The sequence below is a fragment of the Neophocaena asiaeorientalis genome, unplaced genomic scaffold (assembly GCF_003031525.2).
Source record: "Neophocaena asiaeorientalis asiaeorientalis breed wild unplaced genomic scaffold, Neophocaena_asiaeorientalis_V1.1 scaffold572, whole genome shotgun sequence".
In the NCBI taxonomy this organism is placed as follows: Eukaryota; Metazoa; Chordata; class Mammalia; order Artiodactyla; family Phocoenidae; genus Neophocaena; species Neophocaena asiaeorientalis.
Genome location: NW_020171764.1, coordinates 222,932 through 246,913, shown reverse-complemented (window position 1 = coordinate 246,913; position 23,982 = coordinate 222,932). Strand labels below are relative to the sequence as shown.

The window sequence follows — 23,982 nt, the reverse complement described above, 5'->3', positions numbered from 1 at the left end:
GGGGAGGCCCGTGTACCTCAAAAAAAAAAAAAAAGGAATAGAACCAGCATTGATTTGCATTATGAACTTAGGAAATATACTTAGTTTCTTCATATGCTCAGTTCCTTCATAAAGTAAATGGAGGATGTTAATGATAAAAGTAGTTAATTTTTAAAAATATTGCAGATATCTTTTACTGAGGATTAAGAACATCCAAAGGTACAGTGCTATTGATAGAACCACAAAGGTTGGAAGGGTATGAGTTTTGTAAATTGTCATAAAAACAACAACATAAGAAGTTCTTTACACACATTATCTCAAATTATCATAATTACCTTACAAAGTGGACCATGTTATGTTATTTTACAGATGAGAGAAATGAAACTCACAGAGTTATTCTGGGTGGAATGTAGAACTATTTATTTCCTACAGGTAGTTAATATTTATTGAGTCCTTACGATTTGCCAGGTACTGTTCTAAGCCCTTTACACATATTATTAAACTTCAGTACAGTGCTATAAGGTGAATATTGTTATTCCTGTTTTAAAATTGAGGAACCTGAGGTAAAGAGAGGTTAAATAACTAGCTTTTATAGCTAATAAGAAGTGCCTGATATGGATCGAGATATGCTCTAAGTGGAAAATACCCACTGGATTTCAAAGAATTAGTATGATTAAAAAATATAAAGTATTTCAATAATTTTTAATATTGATTACATGTTGAAGTGATAACATTTTGGATATATTGGGTTAAATAAAATCTATTATTAAGATTAATTTCATCCTATTTCTTTTTACTTTTCTTAACATGGCTTCTAGAAAATTTAAAGTTAACATATGTGGCTGGCATAAAGTTAAAATTTAAAGTTGACATAAAGTTAACATATGTTTTTTTGTTTGGTTTTGTTTTTGCGGTACGCAGGCCTCTCACTGCTGTGGCCTCTTCCGTTGCGGAGCACAGGCTCCGGACGCACAGGCTCAGAGGCCATGGCTCACGGGCCCAGCCGCTCCGCGGCATGTGGGATCTTCCCGGACCGGGGCACAAACCCGTGTCCCCTGCATCGGCAGGCGGACTCTCAACCACTGCGCCACCAGGGAAGCCCAACATATGTTTTTATATATCTGTTAGATGACACTGCTCTAGAGAGTTTTATCAGGCTAGCTTCTGTGGGTGGGTGATACCTTACCCTATTATGTACATGAAGCTAAAAGCTGAGGAAGGCAAAAATATTAAATACCTTGGGCTAAAGTTTGCTGCTGTCACCGGTAAGTCTCTAAGGGGGAACTTCAGGGCTATTCTCTAAAGCTTGCATTAAGGGGTGGGGAGGGAAGATGCTTTTAAACTTATGTACGTTCTAAAGTTTTAGTCCTGTGCACATCTAATGAATAACTGTGGAAGACACTGTGTTGACAGTATGGCGCCGATAAAAATCAGTGACTTGGACCTTGCCACCAAGAAGCTTATTATCTACTGATAGTGAAAGAACCTGTACCCACGAGACTCTACATAAAGTCATATGTAATGAGTGGTAGAATAGAAACAAAGGGCTTAGAATCTTAGGAGGACAAGAAGTAATTTGCAGCTGTGGTGAGGAAGAGGGAAGGCTCAGGAAGGAGGTGACATTTGAGCTGGTTGGAGAAAGATGGATAGGATTTTAATAGATGTCCCCTCTGTACTCCCAATGACATGCAGAAATTGGTGACAGTTCATTGAGCTGGCATGGTTTTCTGCTCACCAGACGGAAGCTCTGTGTGGCACAAGATGGAGAGAGGTCCTGTACATTGAAATGGGGATTTGTTAAGGACCCGTTTGTGTTGCTGTGCCTTCCTTTGGCAGATCCTTTTCTTGCACAGACATGGAAACTTCCGCTTACGGAACAGCCTACTTATCTAAGTCTTTTGATTTCTAATCTCCTGGATTAGCCAGAGAGCTAGTGTTGCTTAAGCACGTATCTCTCGTGCCCGTGCATATATTTTTAAGTATGTATAGATGGATGGGCAGGCAGATAAATTGTTTTTAAACTGTGGTTACAATGGACCAACCTTGAAATTTATATTTAACACCAATTTGTTCTTATAAATTGTTGTCTAATCTCTCAAGAAAATAATTGTAGCTCTTTCCATGGGGAGGAGTAAGTAAGGGGGTAGAAAGAGACCAGAAATGTTATTCTAACAGAAGCTTCTCTACCTTGAAATGGAAGAAGTAGAAAATAAAATCATCCCCTCTCCCCCCACCAATACCACTGTGTTTAATTCTCTCCTGTCCTTTCACCTACCAATTGTGCATCATATTGACTGGTTTTGGTTTTGTGTGGAAGTCATTTGGCATTAAAAGACTGTGGGGCGGTGGTGGGGTGTGTGTGAAGAATACTGCTTTCAAGATAAAATCCGAAAGGAAAGAACTCTATAGCTTTAAGCGGTGGGGAGTCCCCACCCTGTACTTGCAGGGCCTTTGTCTCCTAGGAAGGTTTTGTTTGTTTGTTTGTTTGTTTTATGCTAATAGAGTTTTGCCGCATTAATGTACTAGATGCTGCAGTGACCCCTTCCTGCTCTCCAGAGGATACCATACAGTTCATTAGTTTTTCCTTTCAGAGTCCAAAATGGTAAAGCTACAAAGGGATGCTGTTGTAGAATGTTAGTGTAACTAAGTCCCTTACAAATGATAATCCATCTCTTCTCTTAAAAATATTAATGTCATTCATTTTTATTGTAACCAGTTTTTAAAAACTAGAAAATACAAATAAGGGACAAAGAAAAATTTTAACATCCCAAATTTTAAAAAAAGAGAACATTTTTAACACCCATGTGTGTAGGCTTCTAGGTTGTGTGTATAACTTTAACAATAAAATGAATTGTACCACTTTATAAACCACCTTTTTTCGTTTTTACATCATGGACCTATTTCTCTATTGTCATCTCTTCATTTGCAATAGCACTTCTGAATGTCCCATTGTATTGTTGTACCATGATTGATTTAACCAATCCCTTGTTGTACATTTGTTTCCAGTTGTTGTCTATCGTTACCAGTGTCACCATGAACATCCTGAGAGTTAAATCGTTGGTCATGTCCTTCACTGATGAATACTTTTATTTTACAGAATTGGCGTGGTTTTGTTTTTCTTAAGGCTTCTAATGAGCTATTCAGTCAACCCAGCCCTTAATTCCCTTGAGATGCTGTAAGCATAGCCATTGGCTGCTTCTGAATGCAGGTTGCTTATTGTGACGACCTTGGTTTATTTTTCTCTAACTTTTTTTCCCAGAAATTCATCTGGGTTTGACTCAACTTTTTATCTTCTTTCTCTACTTTTAATCATATACTCATACCCCAAAGACAGTTCAGCCTACCAACTATTAAACTGACTTTCAACACGGCAGGTTTCTTTCTTTTTTTAATCTTTAATGAAGGAAAACCCTACTTTTATTTCCCCAGAGATAGAAATCTCAATTTATGTTCAAGCAGAGAAAACTTGTTAATTAAAACTGTCAAAGTGGAGTGAGCTTTGCGAATTTAATATATGTTCCATCAGTTGATGGGGGCAGGGGTTGAAATAGGAAATAATTCCCAGGTACTTTTGTGATTCAGTTATGATGACACTAATCTTCTGTTAGATCTTCAAACTGCAGATTTTGATGAAACCAAAACTGATCTGAATGTGTGGAGAACTGTACCACTACCTGCAAGGTGTCTTAGCTCTTTGGGCCTTATCCTGTTGCCTTCACTCTCAGACAACCTGCTTTAGGGCTAGTATTTTTTTGTTTGCTTGTTTTGCTTTTTTAAAAAATATCTTTATTGGAGTATAATTGCTTTACAATGTTGTATTAGTTTCTGTTGTACAACAGAGTGAATCAGCTATAAGTATACATATTTCCCCATATCCCTTCCCTCTTGTTTTACTGTGTTTGTTTGTTTGTTTTCAGTTTAGGGGCAATGTGGACATAACACACAATAGCATAGCTCTTTTAGTTACTATGCACATTGCATTATGCTGTTTTCCTCACTCATAAGTCTAGGATAAGACTGAAATTATAGAATTATGGTCAAAATACTCTGCAAAAAACCAAAGGAGAGCAGATGTATAAGGAAATAACATAAACAACCATTACAAGATTAAAAATATATGTGTAAGAAATATTTTGACAGCAATGTCCCTTACCTTCCTAGTAAACTATATATTTCTTTTAAAAATGTTACTTTTTGTTTTGTACTAGAGCCATACCACTTTCAGAAGGGCACCACTTTGTATTTCCAGTCCAAATTAGCCTGTCATCTAAGATTCCTAGAATCCTGTTGGCTTACATTTGATTTAGTCCAGCCTCTGACTCAGGCTAGCAGTCCACTCACCCTGCAGTGGCCTCAGCGGGTGATTGTTCCAAATACCCCACATGTAGTGGTTCCGGAGTGGGGCTGCCCGAATTTGAATTCTAGTTTTGATACTTCACTAGCTGTGGTTATAGCCTTGGGCAGATTATTTAACCCCTGTGTACATTACTTCTCTCATCTGTGACATGGGGATAATAGTACCTACACCACAAGACTGTTGTGATGATTAAATCAGATAACGTATAGTACTTATTATATCTTCTAGCACTTTCTTGTTGCTCTTACCGCTATTGGTATTTCACTGTCATGAAGATTGAAATGTTTGAAAATCCTTCTTTATTTTGATCTGAAATATCTATCTTTGTAATCTCTAACCACTGTGCTGCACAGAAAGAAAAAAATCTAACCCTTTCCCTACTTGCCAGACATTCAGATATTGGACAGGTAGGGACACAGTGTGAAAGCACGTTGTAAATTGTAAAATGCCATGCTACCTCCAAAGGAGTATTTAATATTATCATTATATCATGGTCTACACTATAATTATTATTATTATTCTAAAATTTATTTATTTATTTATTTATGGCTTCGTTGGGTCTTCATTGATGTGCAGGGGATTTCTCTAGTTGCGGCGAGCGGGGGCTACTCTTCTTTGCGGTGCGCGGGCTTCTCATTATGGTGGCTTGTCTTTGTTGCGGAGCACTGGCTCTAGGCATGCGGGCTTCGGTAGTTATGGCACGTGGGTTCAGTAGTTGTGGCTTGCGGGCTGTGGAGCGCAAGCTCCGTAGTTGTGGCGCATGGGCTCCACGTCATGTGGGGTCTTCCTGGACCAGGGCTCGAACCTGTGTCCCCTGCATTGGCAGGCGGATTCTTAACCACTGTGCTACTAGGGAAGTCCCTACACTATAATTATTATCTAATGTGTCCCTTGCATCTGCCACATTGTATGTTCTCCAGGCTAAATATTTTGCGCTCCTTCTAGTGTTGTTCATATAACAAGATTTCTAGATATTTAATCATCTTAGTTGCCTTACTTGGGATATACTCTAGTTTATTCATGTGTCCTTTAAAACATGGCCCCTAGGACTTGAACTTGGTCCTCTATATGCATTCAGATTAGTGCAGAGCACAATGCTAATATTTACCTCCACCTGCCCTTAAAAAAATATACTTCGTCATGAAGTGGAAAATTGTGTTGGTTTGAGGGAATATTATCATTGTGTTGGCTAAAGGGCCTTTTCTTTTTAATTAATTAATTAATTTGGCTGTGTCGGGTCTTAGTTGCAGCATGCAGGATCTTCATTGCGGCATGCGGGATCTTTTAGTTGTGACGCATGGGCTCCAGAGCACGCGGGATCTTTCATTGTGGCACGTGGGCTCTAGAGCACGCGGGCTCAGTAGTTGCAGTGCATGGGCTTAGTTGCCCCATGCATGTGGGATCTTAGTTCCCTGACCAGGGATTGAACCCACGCCACCTGCACTGGAAGGTGGATTCTTAACCACTGGACCACCAGGGAAGTCCCTAAGGGCCTTTTCAAGTGAACTCCCATTAAACCTGTTGAATATTTTAAAACTTGCCTTCACTTACTTTTTCACCATTTTTTGAGCCCTTTTCTTTGTGCCAGGCATGGTGCTGTGTGCTTGGGATACAATATGGTGGGCTTCACCTTTGTCTCTATTGTATTTCAGTCCCTAGCACAGCCTGTTGCTATTCTTGGATTCCAGTTTTGTTTGAAACCAGATTAGCTGAGTCTCTATGTTTTATATCATTCATAAACTTGATCAACATGCTTCCTCTGTGTTCCCTAACTTGTTGGGTTAAAAATGGTGTCTCAGTTGTGTCAGTACAGAGCCCTGAGATGAGCAGCTAGATCTCCTTTTGTGAGGTGGACATTGATTCGTTAATTAGTGCTCTTTAAAAAAAAAACCTTGGGACTTCCCTGGTGGTGCAGTGGTTAAGAATCCGCCTGCCAATGCAGGGGACACAGGTTCAAGCCCTGGTCTGGAAGATCCTGCATGCTGTGGAGCAACTAAGCCCGTGTGCCACAACTACTGAGCCTGCACTCTAGAGCCCACGTGCCACAACTGCTGAGCCTGCGCGCCACAACTACTGAAGCCCGCGCGCCTAGAGCCCATGCTCCGTAACAAGAGAAGCCACCACAATGAGAAGCCCATGTACCGCAACGAAGAGTAGCCCCTGCTTGCTGCAACTAGAGAAAGCCCACACACAGCAAAGACGACCCAGTGCAGCCAAAAATAAATAAATAAAGTAAATTTATAAAAACAAACCAATAAAAAGACCTTTTTTTTTTTTGCCTGCACTATGCGGCTTGCGGGATCTTAGTTCCCCAACCAGGGATCGAGCCTGGGACCCAGCAGTGAAAGCGCCGAGTCCTAACCACTGTATCACCAGGGAATTCCCGTAAAAAATCTTTTTAATTTGAAATAATTATGGATTCAGAGGATGTTGCAAAGAAACGTATAGAGAAGTCCGTGCACACTTTCTTCTAGCTTCTCCCAGTGTTACCGTCTCACCTAACTATAGTACAGTATCAAAATCAAGAAATTGAACTTGGTACGATCTGTAGAGCTTAATTCAGATTGTGTGTGTGTGTGTGTGTTTAGCCCTATGAAATTTTATCATACGTGTGGCCTTGTGTAACCACCACCACGATCAAGATACTTAACTCTGTCATCAGTGCAAGACTCCCTTGTTCTACCCCTTTATGGCCACGTGTCTTCCCCCTCCCGCATGTCTACCCCCTTGCCAACTGTTCTCCTTCTCTATAATTATGTTGTTTCACGAATGTCACATAAATGGAATTGTGCAGTGTGTATCCTTTTGAGATTGTTTTATTTTTACTCAGTGCAATTTCCTTGTGGTTCATCCAAGTTGTTGCATGTATCGATAGTTTGTTCCTTTTTGTTGCTGAATAACATTCCATTAGCATTCTTTTTGAGTATTCCATTAGTATTCTTTCTGAGTAAGGTTATTCAATCAATCATAAATCAACCTATCTGTATAACAGTGCAGAGCACATCTCGCTGTCTCATGTGAATGTATTCTACAGGGGAAAACACTTAATGGCATTACCTCAATCTACCAGTCTCACTACCTGATCATTGCTCATAACCATAAGTTTAATACCCCATTGTAGACTGTTTTTCATCAAGATCAGCAGTCTTTGATTTCTGAGCTGTTTTAGAAATATCTGACTTTTGAAAATTGGGCTGTTAGTTGTCCAGTTATAGTCTTCCTTCATTTTTGTAGTTGGCTGTGATTTTTCAGAGATACCAGTAGTGGCTTCTTAATCAGGAATGTTGGGTATCTCAGTAGCATGCGGTATTCTTGATGTGGGCCAACAGACCCAAACTGATTTGAAACTGTTTGCTTGTCTCAATATTTCAATATCTGTTGGGCTCTGACAAACTATTGTTCACATTTGTGCCACCATTTTCAATTTGAAAATGATCCTTATCATTTAAGACGGAATCAAAATAGGAACTGAGTCAGTCATCCCACTGGTGTTCTTGCTCCCTCACTTGCTCTCTTTGTCACCTGTTCACATATATCTTCTATTTAGGGTTGATGATCTTACCTCGAAAAATCTGAGCTTGCTATAGCTACATTAGTTCCTGTAGCCCACCAGCATGTTTCCTGTGTAGCTACATTGGGTTCTTTACTCATTTCTCCTTTGTTCCTTTCAGGATCATGGGCGATTGATGATATTATGAGAACTTTCCCCTTGAAATCTTTTATTCCTCTTAAACAGTAGTCCACTTAAGAGTCACTATGGTCTCTTGTAGAAATGTCCATCCTCAATATCTGGGGAATATCTTGGTACCTATCACACTTTTTTGTTCTTGGTCATTACCCAACAGTACTTAAGATGATATCATGGCTGTATCTCCTAAAGTTTCTTTAACTTCTACTTTTACCAATCAGTTCTTCTTTCTTGGTCAAACTTACAGAGTTGTAGTTCCTCTTGCTGCTTCCTCAGCCTCCTAAAGGATAAAATTTCCCTCTTATAAGTTCAGTACAGCCCTTCCCCTTCCATAGACATATTGTTCCCTGGCTGACACTCCCTTCTCAGGTCCCTTGTGGCCTCCAGACCTCCTGTTCTTTGGTCAGGAAATGTCTGTATATTATCAACTATTTTTCTGGAACTCTTTGCCTTGATGACACTATTTTCTTCACTACCCTCTTAAATGGAAGCTGCTCATTCTCTCGTAGTTCCTCAATCTCAAAGCTGGCTTCTGCTGCCAGGATGTTGTTCAACACCATCCTTTTCCTTATTCTTGAATGCACATGCCATTGGGTAGTGTGCCAATTCTCTTCATTGGCATAATCTGATCCCTGACTTACTTGCTCAGATTCTTTGAGACCTCCGGCACCTAGCTTAGTGTTCTGTGCTATCCTGACTCCTGGCATAATCCTAGACCATGTCAGTGGCCACACTGATGCATCATCAAATGCTCCAGCGTAACACTTCCTTGACCTCCAGTACTGTGACCATCGTTTTTGGTCTGCCTCAGTAACTTCATCTTATGGCCACACTTTGGGCCTTGTCACCAGCTGGAACTGTCCTACCTCTGATATTTCAAACGCTGAAGTTCAGTTTTTTGACTAGTACCTTTAGCCTTCCACATCCCATATTCCCTTCCTCTCACAGAACCTTTCTGACCTCATCGTCCCTTTTCTTTTCTTCCTGACTTTCAGTCCTCTCCTGCTTCTACGGTCTTTCCCACTCAGTCAGCCATTTCTCACCCCCGCTAAACCCTGCCAGCCATTTGATATCAATTCCCACCAGTATCCTCAATTACCTCACGTCCCTCTTGTTCCCCTGCACCTGCCCTGCCAATCCTCGAACCTCGATGGACTTTAGCATATGTTTTCTTCCGTCCTGTTCCCAGGCTGCTGAGTTGTCCTCGGGAAAATCACCTCACCATGCTGATTATATCCATGACCAAACTGTGATTTCTGACCACAGCTGGATCCTCAACGGCTGCTCACTAATCCTTTTTTACACATTCCTAGTTGGTTCCTTTTCCAATTTCCCACAGCATCTGTTCCATTTTCTTACTGCACCCCTCCATTGCCCTAATTTAGCCTTCCCTATCCCCAATTTCTTTCAGCAGATAATCTAGTTACGTACTTCCCTGAAAAGATAGAGCCCACTGGTCACAGACTCTCTTTCCCTTGAAACATTTATTTCCATGGCTACTTTTATCTTCATTCTTCTCATATCATCTTTTCCAATGCTTTTTACTTATCCCCCAATGCCTCCTTAATGATATTCTCTGTTCCATTCATCTCTTCCTTCTGTCTCTTTAGTATTTTCCTCAAAGAACTCTTTTTCTTCTACTTGCACATATCCAAGAATCCCTCTTTCACTTATTTCCCCCAAGTTCCATCCCTACAGACTAATGGGAAATCTTTTTCCTTTATTTTATCTGAAAATTTCTTGAAACAGCCATCTATGCTTCCTCATTTTTCAGCCTTCAACTCATAAAATCTGGCTTGTGCACCCTTCCCTCTAGTAAAAACTGACCTCTCATAGGTTAGCATTGACTTTGAAATTCAGACTGTGTGGATTCGATGTCCCGAGGTACAGAAAACAGAGGAGGGAAGGAAGGAGTGTGTGTGTGTGTGTGTGTGTGTGTGTGTGTACATACAAGATTGCCCATGCTTGTTTAGAGGGGAAAAGAAGTATCAGGGAGAGGGGATAGAATTCAATAGTATACCTTTCTTCTGTTCCAGAAAAGTTCATAAATCACATGATGTAATAACATCACTTCTTTCTCTTTGCTTTATTCTCAGCTGTTGTTCACTGTGTTTCCACCATCTGGTTTATTAAATTTCATAAGAAAGTACTACTGCCTTTTTACTGCAAATGATGATGAGGATGATGATGGTGATGATGATGATAATGGCCACCTTTGGGGTGCTTACTCTGTGCCACATACTGTGATAGATACTTGAATGTATTAAATAGCCTTTGGTTTTCATAAGAGCTTAGTGAAGTAAGTATTGTAATACCCATTTTATGGATGGGCCAGTGATGGTTCAGAGAGGGTAAGTGTTTTAACCAAGATTACATGACAAGCAAGAGCCAGCACCCTGGTCGGCCTGACTTCAAACCTCTCCTTAACCATTATACTTTACTGCCTTCTATGATCTAGTGCCAGATGCCATCTCACTCCTTCTTGATGATGGTAACTGTGAGGTCATTGCTTTCTGGTGTTTGAAGTGCCCCAGTGACTTTGTGTATTACTACTACTCTTTAAATCAGTCTGAGGACTTCTAAAGCCCTAGGCATGATTCTAGCTCTTTTTTTTTTAAAAAAAAAAAAATCTTTATTAGAGCATAACTGCTCTACAATGGTGTGTCAGTTTCCATTCTAGCTCTTTTGTCTGGTTTTCTCTTGAAGAGCAGAGGGTGTCTCTTCCACTGTGGTTTTTCTTTCTGTGTCACATTTTTGGTGGTGTTTTTCTCTTTTCCTTAACATTTTCTTTTAAGTCCATATTCATCATGTTAATGAATCTCCAGCAAAATCATTTCTTCCTTGTCTGTGTGAAATTTCCCCCTCCCTTGCCAGAAGTTCATCATTCTGAGATCTTAAGTGATTATCCAGAGAACTACATCCTATTCTTTGACATCATCTAAGTAGCAATATTCATTTCCCGTATCTTCCCTTCTGGTCAAGAGTCATGACCTTCAACAAGGAAGAAGAGGTAGAAAGCTCCCACATGCCCCTAAAGTCTTCAGTTTTCTGCCTAAACTTACAAAATCAGTAGATATAGTCCAGGTTCTTCTTGGTTGTATAATTTGTTGCCAGATCTAGACATTTTCAGGACAAAATAAACTGGAAGATGCATGGCATCCATGTCCATCTCACTGAAAGAGTCAAAAAAGTCCAGCATGGGAGAATTAGCTGGGACTGAAAAAAAAAACCTCTTTCTGTTAATTGGGCTGGAAGGACAGACACCAATGAAGACAACTGCAAAGTTAACAGGAAACATTGTTTCTCCCAAAGTCAGGCAGCAGCTGTAAAAAGCCATAAAGATACACTCTTTCAGTGAATACTGCTTTCTTGTTAATGGTGCCCGAGACCCACTTTGCTGTTCCCATCTGTTACTGGGGATTCCCAATTGATGAGCTGCCCTTGCCTCAGAAGAGCACCCAACCCTTAGTTTATCACCGCTTCTCCTAATCCTGCCTCAAAAATAATAACCAATCCAGAACTGATCCCCACTTTCCTTAGGCCCTTCTCAGAATCATTCAGAAACATCCCTGAAAGATGTTTCCCTTCTTCTCGTTGAGCAGCATCCCATGGTTCCTCTGGAGTGCCCTCCCTTATGATGCATGAATAAATCTGCCTTTGTCAGACTATAGGCTTGTCCTTGGTGATCTCTAGGTGATTAAGCTTGAAATGTCATTCTCACCTTGAGCTTACCCCAAATGAGAGCTTGGCCTATTTAATTAAGTTCAAGCCTGGCCCAGTTCCATATTTTCTGCCTTGAGAATGAAGGTCCCCACCCTCTTCCTGGCCCAACCAGGTATAGTACTGATAACAGATTGATAGGGTGCCATCTTAGCCTAGAGGCAATAGCATGAGCTGAAAATCCAGTATTGGAACGAGATTAGGGACCTGACATACCTGGGCCAGTACTACAAGTGATGGTAAAAGGGGTGCAGACTTAATGAACAGCCAGCCAGTGACTCCAGAAAGAGGTGGGTGGTGAAAGAAGTGAGAGACATACGTTGGTTTTAAAATTTTTTTTTAAGGAAGTGTTTGACTTGAGGTGGGGGCAAGAGCAAGTGATTCTGGGTAGAGCAGAATGACTTGTGTAAGAGGATGGAAGCCGGAATGAACAAGTCATGATGGAGCAATAACCCTTCCCTTGAGACTGGAGAGGCAAAGAACAAGAAAGCTGTGTTTGATCTCTCTTCCCAGTGAAGTACATGGTTTGAGGACTGGGGAGAGGCTGATTAAGATTTAAGAAGAGACTATTGCAACAGGTGGCCATCACAGTAATGTAAAAGTAGTCTAGAAAGGAGGAGGAACAGAAATGTCTGGCAGTACCCAGGACAAAGTGGTAACCACTTGGCTGCTTCTTTGAGGACACTTTACTTGCTACCTGTGGAGATGATGCTTTCAACTTCTGCTCACCTGGGCCACTCAAAGCAAGGAAATATTTCTTCCTGCTTGATTCCAGCCTTTCATTAGGAAAAAGGGAATTTGATTTCCCACCTTAGAAGGTATCTCAGGACAAACGTTACAAACCAGGTCAGTATTCCCTGCAAAAGAGGGATGACAGGTGAATTCCATGTCATTTACTTTGTTTTTGTTTTTTTTAAAACATATTTATTTATTTATTTGGCTGCACCGGGTCTTAGTTGCGGCATGAGAGATCTTCATTGCCGTGCGCGGGATCTTTGTTGCAGTGTGCGGGATCTTTAGTTGCGGCATGTGGGATCTTTTAGTTGTGGCATGCGGGATCTAGTCCCAGGGATTGAACCCGGGCCCCCTGCATTGGTAACGTGGAGTCTTAGCCACTGGACCACCAGGGATGTCCCCATGTCAGTTACTTTGAAGACCTGTGCTGTTTCCCAGTGAGGCCATTTAGGGTACAGTCCATGTTCTTGCTGTTTGTGGACCATTAAGTCTGTCTTTTTCTCTTGTTCTCACCAAAAAGTGCTAAGGAATGCCTGCATTGCATCATCATTTTGGCTTAAATCAAAGCCTTAATTCTGCTGCTTTTGCAGTGAACTAGCACCTTTCTTATCTTGGGCAACTTCATTGAAGTTGGTTAACCGGTTAGGTGGTAACTCTACCTCTTTTGGGTTATTTCCTATTTGGATGGGATGCATGTTGCATTTTTAACTCTGACTATAAAAACAGTAATGTTACTTATGGTACATTTGCTTTGGTCTGGAAGAATATTTGTTCAGCAACCATTTATTGAACACCAACTGTGTGCCAGAAAATATCAAGCAATGTTTTGAAAATAGAGCTGTTTTTGTTGAAATTAGAGCAGCAAACAAGGTATGTTCTTTTGAAAGAACTGTTACAGGAGGAGTAGGTGAGAGATTACTTCTTGAAAAAAACTTCATTAATTCCATCCAATTGTAGGAAAAGTCACTGTATTTTAGCAAAAAGTGTAGCTTGAAACAAACTTTTGCCAGTTACAGCTTTAATGAACAAGTAGCAGTTTAGTGCCAGGCTTTGTTCTAAGCACCTTACAAATAAGAACTCATTAATCCCCAACAACCCTGTGAGGTAAATACTATTTTCACCTCCATTTTATAAGTGAAGAAACATGGAGGTCTGACATCTTATTCAAGGTTACAAGATATTAAGTCATGATGTTAGGATTTGAAATGCAGGCAGTTTGTGCTACCTGTATTAAGCTGCAAGTAGATTCTTTCTGAAGGACGTGTAAGTTTAATTTGCTTAATTGAATTTGTCATGCCGCCGAAATCCTGCTTATGCTGTTGATCTGTTTATTGAACTTTCTCCCTTTTTGAAGATATTTTTCTACCTAGCTATAATCCAGTTTATGACAGATTCTGAATTAATAGTATTTATTTTTTATTTTTTTATTTTTATTTTTTTTTCGGTATGCGGGCCTCTCACTGTTGCGGCCTCTCTTGTCGCGGAGCAACAGGCTCCGGACGCGCAGGCCCAGCGGCCATGGTCCACGGGCCCAGCCGCTCCGCGGCATGCGGGACCGCCCCCGGACCGGGGCACAAACCCGCGTCCCCTGCATCGGCAGGCGGACTCCCAACCACTGCGCCACCAGGGAAGCCCTAATTTTGTTATTTTTTGCTTATTTTTTGATATCTACTATGTGCCGGGCACTTGTCTCCAAGGCTCATTCTTTCAGCCATCAAGAGTGTTCAGTTCCACAAGCCGTCTCTTCCATTGCTCCCTCAATAGCAGATTCCTACAGACCCCACATGGGACAGTTTTTATCCTGCCTCAGTCTGTTAGTGACTGAGTGTCCCAAGTTCAAGGAAAACCCTTTCTTGAACTTCATCAATATCTACATGACTGAAAATTGTGTCACATACAACAAAGCATATGTGCTTCCAGGGCAGCCAGCAGGGGGATTGAAATAGGTCTGTCTTGTGTTGTCTCGTGCTGCTCATTCCACTTGGAAGTTGAACGCACAGGCTCATACTCCTCAGCTTAAACCGGGAACATCAAAGTGACAGAGGGGCTGAAGGATCTGCCCAGGATTGGTTTAATGATTTGTAAGAATCTGTTCGGCCTTGAGAACGTGTGATTTTTATTTTATTTTATTTTTTTTTTGGCGGTACGAGCAGCCGTGGCTCACGGGCCCAGCCGCTCCGCGGCATGTGGGATATTCCCGGACCGGGGCACGAACCGTGTCCCCTGCATTGGCAGGCGGACTCTCAACTACTGCGCCACCAGGGAAGCCCTTTATCTATTTTTTAATCAGCTTTATTGAGACATAATGACACGCAATAAACGGCACATATTTAAAGTGTACAATGTGATAAGTTTTGAAATATGTATACACCTATGAAGCCATCACCACAATCAAGACAATGAAAATATCCATTACCTCCAAAAGTTTCCCTTTGTTAATTCCTCCCTTCTCAGCCAGTGGAGACACCGCCCCGCCACCGACCCCCCCACCAATCTGCTTTCTATCACTATGCGTTAATTTGCATTTCCTAGAGTTTTATGTAAATGGAATCATACAGTATGTAGTCTCTTTTGTTTGGCTCCTTTTGTTCAGCATAATTATTTTGAGGTTCAGCCGTGTTGTACATACCAACAGCCCCATTGCTTTTTATTATCCTATTGTGTGGACATACTACAGTTTATTTATCCATTCCCCTGTTGATGGACATTGGAGTTATTTATGGTTTTTAGCTACTGTGAATAATGCTGCTGTGAACATTTGTGAGCAAATCTTTCTATGGACATATGCTTTCATTTCTCTTGAGTAAATAGCTGAGATTGGAATGACTGTGTCATATGGTAGGTGTATGTTTAACTTCTAAGAAACTGCCAACTTGTTATCCACAGTGGTTGCTGATGGTAATGTAAAATGGTAGAGTCAGTGAGTTTCAGATGCTCCACGTCTGTCCCAATACTTGATATGGTCAGCGTATTTGACTTTGGCCATTCTAGTAGGTGCATGGTGGTATCTCATTGTAGCCTTAAATTGTCTCTTACTTTTAACTCATTTGTGTCATTATATGTATATATTTTTTAAAATAAATTTATTTATTTATTTTTGGCTGCGTTGGGTCTTCATTGCTGCGCATGGGCTTTCTCTTGCTGCGGCGAGTGGGGGTTACTCTTTGTTGCGGTGCGTGGGCTTCTCATTGTGGTGGCTTCTTGTTGTGGAGCATGGGCTCTGGACGCGTGCGGGCTTCAGTAGTTGCAGCACACGGGCTCAGTAGTTGTGGCTCGTGGGCTGTAGAGTGCAGGCTCAGTAGTTGTAGCGCACGGGCTTAGTTGCTCCGCGGCATGTGGGATCTTCCCGGACCAGGGGTGGAACCCGTGTCTCCTGCATTGGCAGACGGATTCTTAAACACTGCACCACCAGGGAAGTCTCTATTTATTTATTTTTTAATTGAAGTGCAGTTGATTTACAATGTTGTGTTAGTTTCAGGTGACAGCAAAATGATTGTTATACATCCATGTATTCTTTTTCAGATTCTTTTCTGAATGTTTTTCTACTGATAGACTTGTGCAATAAAAAGATTTGTGAAGCAACCCATCCAGAGTTTGACAAAATGCTTTCACTATCAGCTCAGCTGATCCTACCACCACGCTGTGACGCAGGCAAGATGTATTTTCTCACCCCTATCAAATATGGAGAAACAGTGAGGAATTTACTAAAGATATAAAGCTTAGCGATTGTTAGACCTGGGCCTCAACCCCAGGATTTCTGACCCCAGAGTTCATATGTTTCCACACCAAGTGACCTTGCTGAATAAGCTCTCAGCTGTCTACATGTGACTTTTCTACTTAGGAATTTTAAGGCCATTTAAAATCATATGATTCTACAGCCTGTGCTGGATGCTTGCAACATACAGATTTGAAGACGTTGTGGCTCAGTGAGGTTAAGTGGCTGTTAACTTCCTTAAGCAAAGTAGGAAAAAGGAAACCTTACTGCCATTTCCCTTCCTCCTCTCACAAGGACCCCCCACACATCCTCAGAAATGTTTGACTTGACTAACAGCAACATTTATATGGTGCTTTACCAATTATAATGCATTTTAATACATTCTTTCATTTTAGATCCACACCAACCCTGGGAAAACAAGTTCCCAGGTGATGCATGTGTACCTTCAAGTCTGAGAAGCACTGGTCTAGGGCACTGACCCTTCACTTCTACTCAAGCCTGGCTCTCACCAACCTCTCTGGCAGTGCCTTGTCATGGCCTTGTCATGGCCAGTGCCAGAGAAACTTTCTCTGTAGCCAGACAGTTTCTCTTTAGTCAAAGGTGGCAGTCTTCAGAGTGGGATATACAAGATAATCTACTAGGATGTAGGAAGGAAATAATTAGGAAAAAACTTTTTGGACATTTCTCCAGCTGTTCTTCTATCTTCTTTTTTAGCAGCTTTATTAAGATATAATTCACACACCATCAGCTCACCCATTTAGAGTATATGATTCAATGGTTTTAATTATATTCACCCCCAACCCTAGGAGACCACTGCGCTACTTTCTGTGCCTATTCTAGACATTTCATATACATGGAATCATACTATATGTGGTCTTTTGCGTCTGGCTTCGTTCAGTCAGCATAATGTTTTCAAGGTCCATCCATGTAACTGTACTCCATTCCTTTTATTACCTAATAATATTCCATTGTATGGATGTACCATATTTTGTCTATCCATTCACCAGTTCACGGACATTAGGGTTGTTTCCACTTGTATACTATTATGAATAATGCTGCTATGAACAGTTGCATACAAGTTTCTTGGTGGACATATATTTTCATTTCTCTTGGATATTAACTGTGTTCCTTGATGAATATAAATGTTATGTGTTACATTTTGAGAAAAGAAAACAATAGAAAAGTGAACATGATTCTTTAAGGGAATTAAATTTTTATTTCTTATTTGTCTTTCCATGTTATCCCTCTCACTCTCTCCCATTTTATTGACCATTTATTTAGCTCTTTACATGTCTTCCTGACTGCTGCTTACTCCTGTCGGGGATGCTGTGAGGAGAAATGAAACATTTATTATTGAGTAACATTGAAGTGCTAAGTACTTCACGTTTAACTTCATAAAAACCTATGTAAGGTTGGTGCTGTTAAACCCACTTAAGGATAAGGAAACTAAGGCTCTGAGATTATAACTTGTTCAAAATCACCTAGTGATTAATAGGCAGATGTGAGATGAGCCCACTTCTATTTGATTCCAAAGCCCATGCTCTTTCCATAGATTGTCTACCAGATGAATATTTATTGAGGTTTAGAGGGCAGATCTTGCTTCTCACTGAAGACACCAAAATGGATGTATGGAGTGAGAAAAATAAGAAGTGAGGGATTATGCCAAGATTTTGATGAGAATACATGAATGGGGTATGGGGGAGGTAGAAGGGATGGTAGAGGAATATAGAAGTAGAACCTAGTTTGTGGAAGGAAGGTGTTGGCGAGTGTTCAGTTTGGGACATACAGAATTTGAGGACATCATTCATTCAGGTGATACTTAATTTGAGTGGCTTGTCTGTGCCTGGCATAGTTCAGGATGCTGGAGATACATTGAGAAAAGGCCTAGTCATGGTTCCTGCCCTAATGGAGATTGTGGGCTTAGTAGGGCAGACAGACAAAAACAATTATAACTAAGTGTAATGGGTGTCATGATAGAAGTGAGGAGAAGGATTTAATTCAGGCGCCTGGAGAAAGTGATTCTATGAGGCTCCGGGGTTAGTAGAAAGAAGTTTAAAATGGCTATAGCTTGGATAAACGCTAAGGTCCTACTGTATAGCACAGGGAACTATAATCAATATCCTGTGATAAACCATAATGGAAAAGAATATGAAAAAGAATGTGTGTGTATGTGTGTGTGTGTGTGTGTGTGTGTGTATGTATGTATATACATATATATGTGTATATAACTGAATCACTTTGCTGTACAGGAGAAATTAACACAACATTGTGAATCAACTATACTTCAGTAAAACAAATTTAAAAAAATAAAATAGCTATAGCTTAAGGTACAAATGGGGGAAGGACAGAGAATTACCGGAGACGGATATAGGAGATAAAAAGATTGAAGGGTTGATAATGTTGTTTTCCCCTAACTAACCCCTTCCTACACGGGGGTGGGGGGGGAAGATGATTCCCTACAGCTACAAGGAACAACTAGTAGTTCCCTGACTCTCATGCTTTGTTGCCTCCATGCCTTTGAGTGTGCCATGACCTCTGCCTGGAATTTTCCTCCCCCATCCCTTTTGTCTAGCCAACTCCTGCCCATCTTTATCGTAATCTTTCAGAAAGTCTGCTGTGACCCCTTGTTCCATGTCCCCACAGTTTCTTGGGTCTACTGATCACACTGGCTCTTCTATTAATTGTAAGTGCCTTAAGAGCAGGGACCTGTTCATCGACCTGAGTAGCCCCCCAGTGCTTGACACATAGTAGGATAGATGCATGGATGAATTAAACAAAAATGATCACATCTGGAGAAAAATCTGCATTTTATGAACAAGAGGAGGAGGCTTCATTACTTCATTAAAAAGGGAGCTTGGCTGTCAGTCTAACTCAGTGGTTCTTAACCTGGGGTGATTTTGCCTACCCCGGCCCCCCCAGCCCAGGACACTTGAAAATGTATGGGGACATTTTTGGTTGTGACAGTTGACTGGGGGGAGGGGGCAGGTATCTACTGGCATCGAGTAGAGGCCAAGGATGCTGCTAAACATTCTGTAGTGTACAAGGCAACCCATCACAAGTTACCCAGCCCAAAATGTCAGTAGTGCTGAGGTTGAGAAACCCGGGTTGGTAACAGAGCCAGAACCAAAACCCCAAGAGACCCCCAGCGTGTGAGTGGTGGTTAAGGAATAATGGTAGAACAATCCACAGGAGGTACTGGTTTCCAGGGTGAAGTGGTCCTTGGTATCAGATATTCCTGAAGAACTGCTAAATATGAGAACAGGCAAAGGGAGTTGAGACTGCTGCTAATAGTTAAGACTCCTGAAATGGAGGGTGGTGAGGATAATGTCATTCAGAAGTGACAGGTTTGAGTAGGGGGGACCTGAAAGCTTTCAGTTTGCAGTCATCTGTGCAAAAGAACTGCTTGTTAAAATTTGTATTTAATGTTAGGCTTCTGGAAATAACTTGCCAGGACTCTCATCCTTCTAACACAGCAGCTCTTATTCTTTTTGTGTTTTCTTTCAGGCTTTGTCTATGTACATAAGTATTTTTACAGTGGAGTGTTGCTGTAACAGTACATAAAAAGGTGTTTTCAAAGGTTATGCCAGAGTGGTAGGCAGCAAAGGTAAACTGGATCCCATGGCCAGTTTGTTCTGCTTGGGGGAAGGGTGGTTTGGTGGACTTGGAGGTCCTAGGAAAAGCTAAGCAGGTGCCTTAGGCTAATTTTGGTTCTCTGGGAAGAAACCAATAAAAAAGCCAACTTCAGAACAGAAATTTTTCTCAAGCCTCATTAAGGAAGTCAAGGATATAGATAAGACAATGGGAGAGGAAAAGTCTCCTTCAGGGGAAAAGCTTGTATCGTAAATAGCAGATACTCAGAGCGATTTGGATTGGATAGTTTTCTAAAGAAGCTTTTTATTGAGTGGGCGTGAGGGTAGAAAAGAATTTTAGAGCCTTGTCTATGTTGGGGGAGGGAGAGTTAAAATAGGTGCTGGTATTAGGGATTTGTTTCCCTAACAAGTTGAGTATGTTAGAGAAATGCTGACACTGAATATAATTTTTTAAAGCAGTTATTTTCCATACAAGGCTTTAAAAAAGTTCTCTTTAAAAAGAAACTTCATGACTATATGTGTGTCAGGCACAGTGCAGTGAATCTTTAAGCACACTTCATAAGCCAGGGAAATTAATGGTGGTATCCCCAGTTTGTAGGATGAGGAAATTGAGGCTATAAGAAGTAAAATGATGGGCCTAGAGTCAGGCAGCAAGTAAGTGTCAGGGCTAGAATTCTAAACCCTGGTATGTTTTTCTGCAAGTCTACTGTTATTAACATAGCAACAGAGTTGCTATAGTGATCAGTTTCCTAGAGGTATCTGATATATCTTCATACCTCTCCTTATTGGACTACAGTCAGTACCCAAGGTTGAACATCAGGACCACAAGGGGAGTTTTCAAAATATGTGTGTCTAGACTTCCTCCAAAGAGGATCTATGGAGGGAGACTGAAAAAAAAAAAAAAAAAAAAAGAACCACTTTCCCCCCACCCCCATTTCCTCCTAGTGCCTCCTCTTTCCCAGAAGCCAGGCTGTACAAAGGCTGATTTTAGAGTGTGGAGCAGGTGGCGGGCAGGGCTGGGCCAGCCAGCCTCAAGCCAATTCAGCTGTGATGGTGACAGCTGCTCCTCTCCAGTTGCCCATAACTAGCAGATCTCAATCACCTGGAAGAGGGACAGGGAGCAAAAGGGTCTTTTGTGGCCATGGGCAACTGGCGTCAAGCTTTCTGGATTTCAGTTTTCTCTCTGTTGCAAATCAACGGTGTGACACTGGGTAAGCTGATCCCTTAACTACTTTTTTTTTAAGGCAGTTATTTTGCATAGAAGACCAGGAGACAGGATAAAGTAGTGGTTGGGTAGGTTTGGTCTGTAGACTCTCCCAAAAGGATGGACATTTTTTCCAACCAAGGTGGAAGATAAAGGTAGGAGCAAAGTATCTATGGATGGAGTGGGGTGTATATTACTTGAGGGGACAGCAAGATTGAAGGAGTGTCTGTGGTTCTGTTTTAAACGGAAGGAGTGGACCACGTGTCACTGGAGATATAGGGGTCCCTTGGAGGCAGTTGAACCAAAGGCCCGCACAAAGGTGAGGAAGAAGGTAGTCAAAATGCAGGTTAGGGGGCCAACTTTGCAGAGGATAGGGGGAATTTCATCCTCTGAAACAAGGAAAAAGGTTGAATATGGTATGTTTTTCTTTACTGTATACTAATATACCTGAAAAGAGGGCAATATCTTCCTCACAACTCTTTCTTACCTCTGTGTCCTTGTGATTTTTAGTGAAAGACAGATGTTTTGTGTTCTATCTTCATTTTATTTTATTAAAGTCTTGCCTACAGCCCACTTCTCTTCACACCCTCCACCACGGGCCACACATTTATCATTTTTCATTTTTGATGGCTAGATTTTAGTCCGTCACTAATATACCACAGTTTATTTAACCATTTACCATTTTTAAAACTTTTGGGAAGCAGATGATTTCTTTGTAAGAATGAACTTGTCCACAGTTTTCTCACATTGCTCATTTCTGTGTATCACAGGATAGTTCTGAAGCTTTGCACCTGCCTTGAATTATTTCTGTCCATTCTTCAGACTCAACAAAATATAATTCACTTTCAGCCCATCATACATATCTACTCGTTTGGCCGTGTCTTTGTGAATTTAAAAAATATCCTCCATTATTAGGTAAGCGTTAGGTGACTTTTTAGCTCCTCTGCTTGCTTCACTTCTTTGGCTATGCTTTCTCTACTTTTTGTTCCCTATAATTTTTTTGTATTGAAGCAACTTTACTTTTATAAATTCTAATTAGTCACATTAAAGGTCTAGTACTGTCTAATGTATTTAGGATTAAAGGTATAAATATTCTTATGATTATTGGGATGCTGAATTAATTATATATCTGTATGTATCTCTTAGTTTTATATTACAGAGTTAAAATAACATTTATTTTTATTGATATAATTAACATATAACATTAAGATGTACAACATGTTGGTTTGATACATTTATATATTGCAATATGGTTACCACGGTAGTGTTAGCTAACACCTCTATCATAAAATAATATTTAACATCTAATGCCACTTTTAGAATAAATTCAGCCAGTCCTTCACTGTTGAAAGCTTTGTTTCTCTTCATAATATAGGCTTTAATGAAACAAAATGATTAAAATAGCCCCAAATGCCTTTTTAGAAGTATGTTTTAAATGTTGTAAAATCACCAGAAAGTGTATAAAAGTTATTTATTGATAAAGAAGCTTGTGACTGGAAATATTTTCAACCAAATTTCCAAAAGCAGTTTCACTTAATGGCAGAAATAAACTGGAGAAATACTTATGAAAGATTGCCAAACAGATTTAGGCATAAATGGCTAAAAATCTGAAATTAAAAAAAAATCTGAAAGGAACTGAAATGCTAAAAACATGCCCTAAAGGTTACAGAACTATCCTAGTGGTGCATGGAAATAGTATTAAAAATGCCAGTGACCAAAAAATATGGATTTTTCTCCTGTTTGTTGCTTTAACTAATTCATCTGGAGCCAATAGAGTACTGTAACCTTAAAAACTAGTATCATTTGTCAGGAGAATAAAATGTGGCTGTAGCATTGAATTTTATTACAGAGTTAATAGGTAGTGCTTTAATCGCCGATGAGGCTAAACAGTTTTCAGTGTTCCTTTCTTGGTGACTGACGTAAGATTTTTATATTTTTTAGCTACTTACCCAAAGGAAGGTAGTATTAACTATCAGGTTGTATCAGATCTTTATTATTTTCCGTATTAAGTTCTTTTTCCATCAAAATCATGGCTGCTTTTATCTGTATGGCTTTCTTTTTAAACTTTGTAATTTTTTAATGTACGAAAAGCTTTATTTTTATTTAGTCATATTCATCACCCATAGGTGATAATTTCTTCTTTTGCTTTGGTATTAATAAAATTCTTTCACACATTGATTATAAATGTACCTTTCCATTTTGTTATAGTGTCTCATAATTAAAAAAAAAACTGAATCCTTGACTCATCTGGAATGAATTTTAATTGTTTTCCCAAAAGCATTTATCGAAAGTTCCTTTCCCCAATGAACCGTCATTTCTCACACTGTAATTCAAAGACATTGTGTGAATTCTTTTTCTGCTATCCATTCTCCCACATAGTTGAAGTTGCTTGAATCCTATTCTAATTTCAGATTTCATGGTAAATGCATTCCTCCATCTGTGAGCCTTATACATATCTTTCCCTACTTAAAAAAAAATATTTCCCTACTTTTTATTCTGGAAACTCAACCCTATACTACACCCTAACCAAAAGAAAAACAGTGATAAAACAAACAAAAAACTGCATCTTGAAATTGCATGGAAAGATACCGTAGGTATTTTATTTTATTTTTCCATGCCTCAGCATCTCAGTTTTAGCAGATTTTTATTCCATTTATTTACTTATTTTTTAAGTCAAGTTTTCAAGCACAGAAGTCAGGCCTTTCAAGATTCAGGATTTAAATCCAAATATTACTAAATTCATTTCTTTCTATTACTAGTAGCCGGAGAGCAGCAGCTGTTGAGCTTTTGAGAGAATAGCAAAGAACACAGAGGATGTATTTGGACTACCGTTAATTGTGTTCGAGCTAAAATATGAAGCTGAAATCAATAGAATAAACCTTCTAAAGATTAAATTCACCAAACTCTCAGTGGCATCATTAAGGAAATTAGTCTAAGTCCTCCGGTCCTGTGTTCTTTGCCTCTGAGCCTGAAGGCTTTGTGATGCTTCTATCT

The 23,982-nt window shown here is 40.2% G+C and overlaps 1 protein-coding gene across 4 annotated transcripts in view; it reads left to right on the top strand.

The window, feature by feature from the left end:
• The window catches only part of CLCN5 (Cl-/H+ antiporter 5), a 150,422-nt gene that overhangs the window by 22,771 nt on the left and 103,669 nt on the right, over nucleotides 1–23,982 (top strand). The window contains exon 1 of one of the 4 annotated variants that reach the window (XM_024767137.1): nucleotides 12,250–12,590. The exons of the other annotated variants lie outside the window; for them this stretch is intronic. The gene's annotated coding sequence lies outside the window, so the exon portion shown is untranslated. Of the gene's footprint in view, nucleotides 1–12,249; nucleotides 12,591–23,982 lie in introns of those variants that run through there. 4 annotated transcript variants of the gene reach the window in all.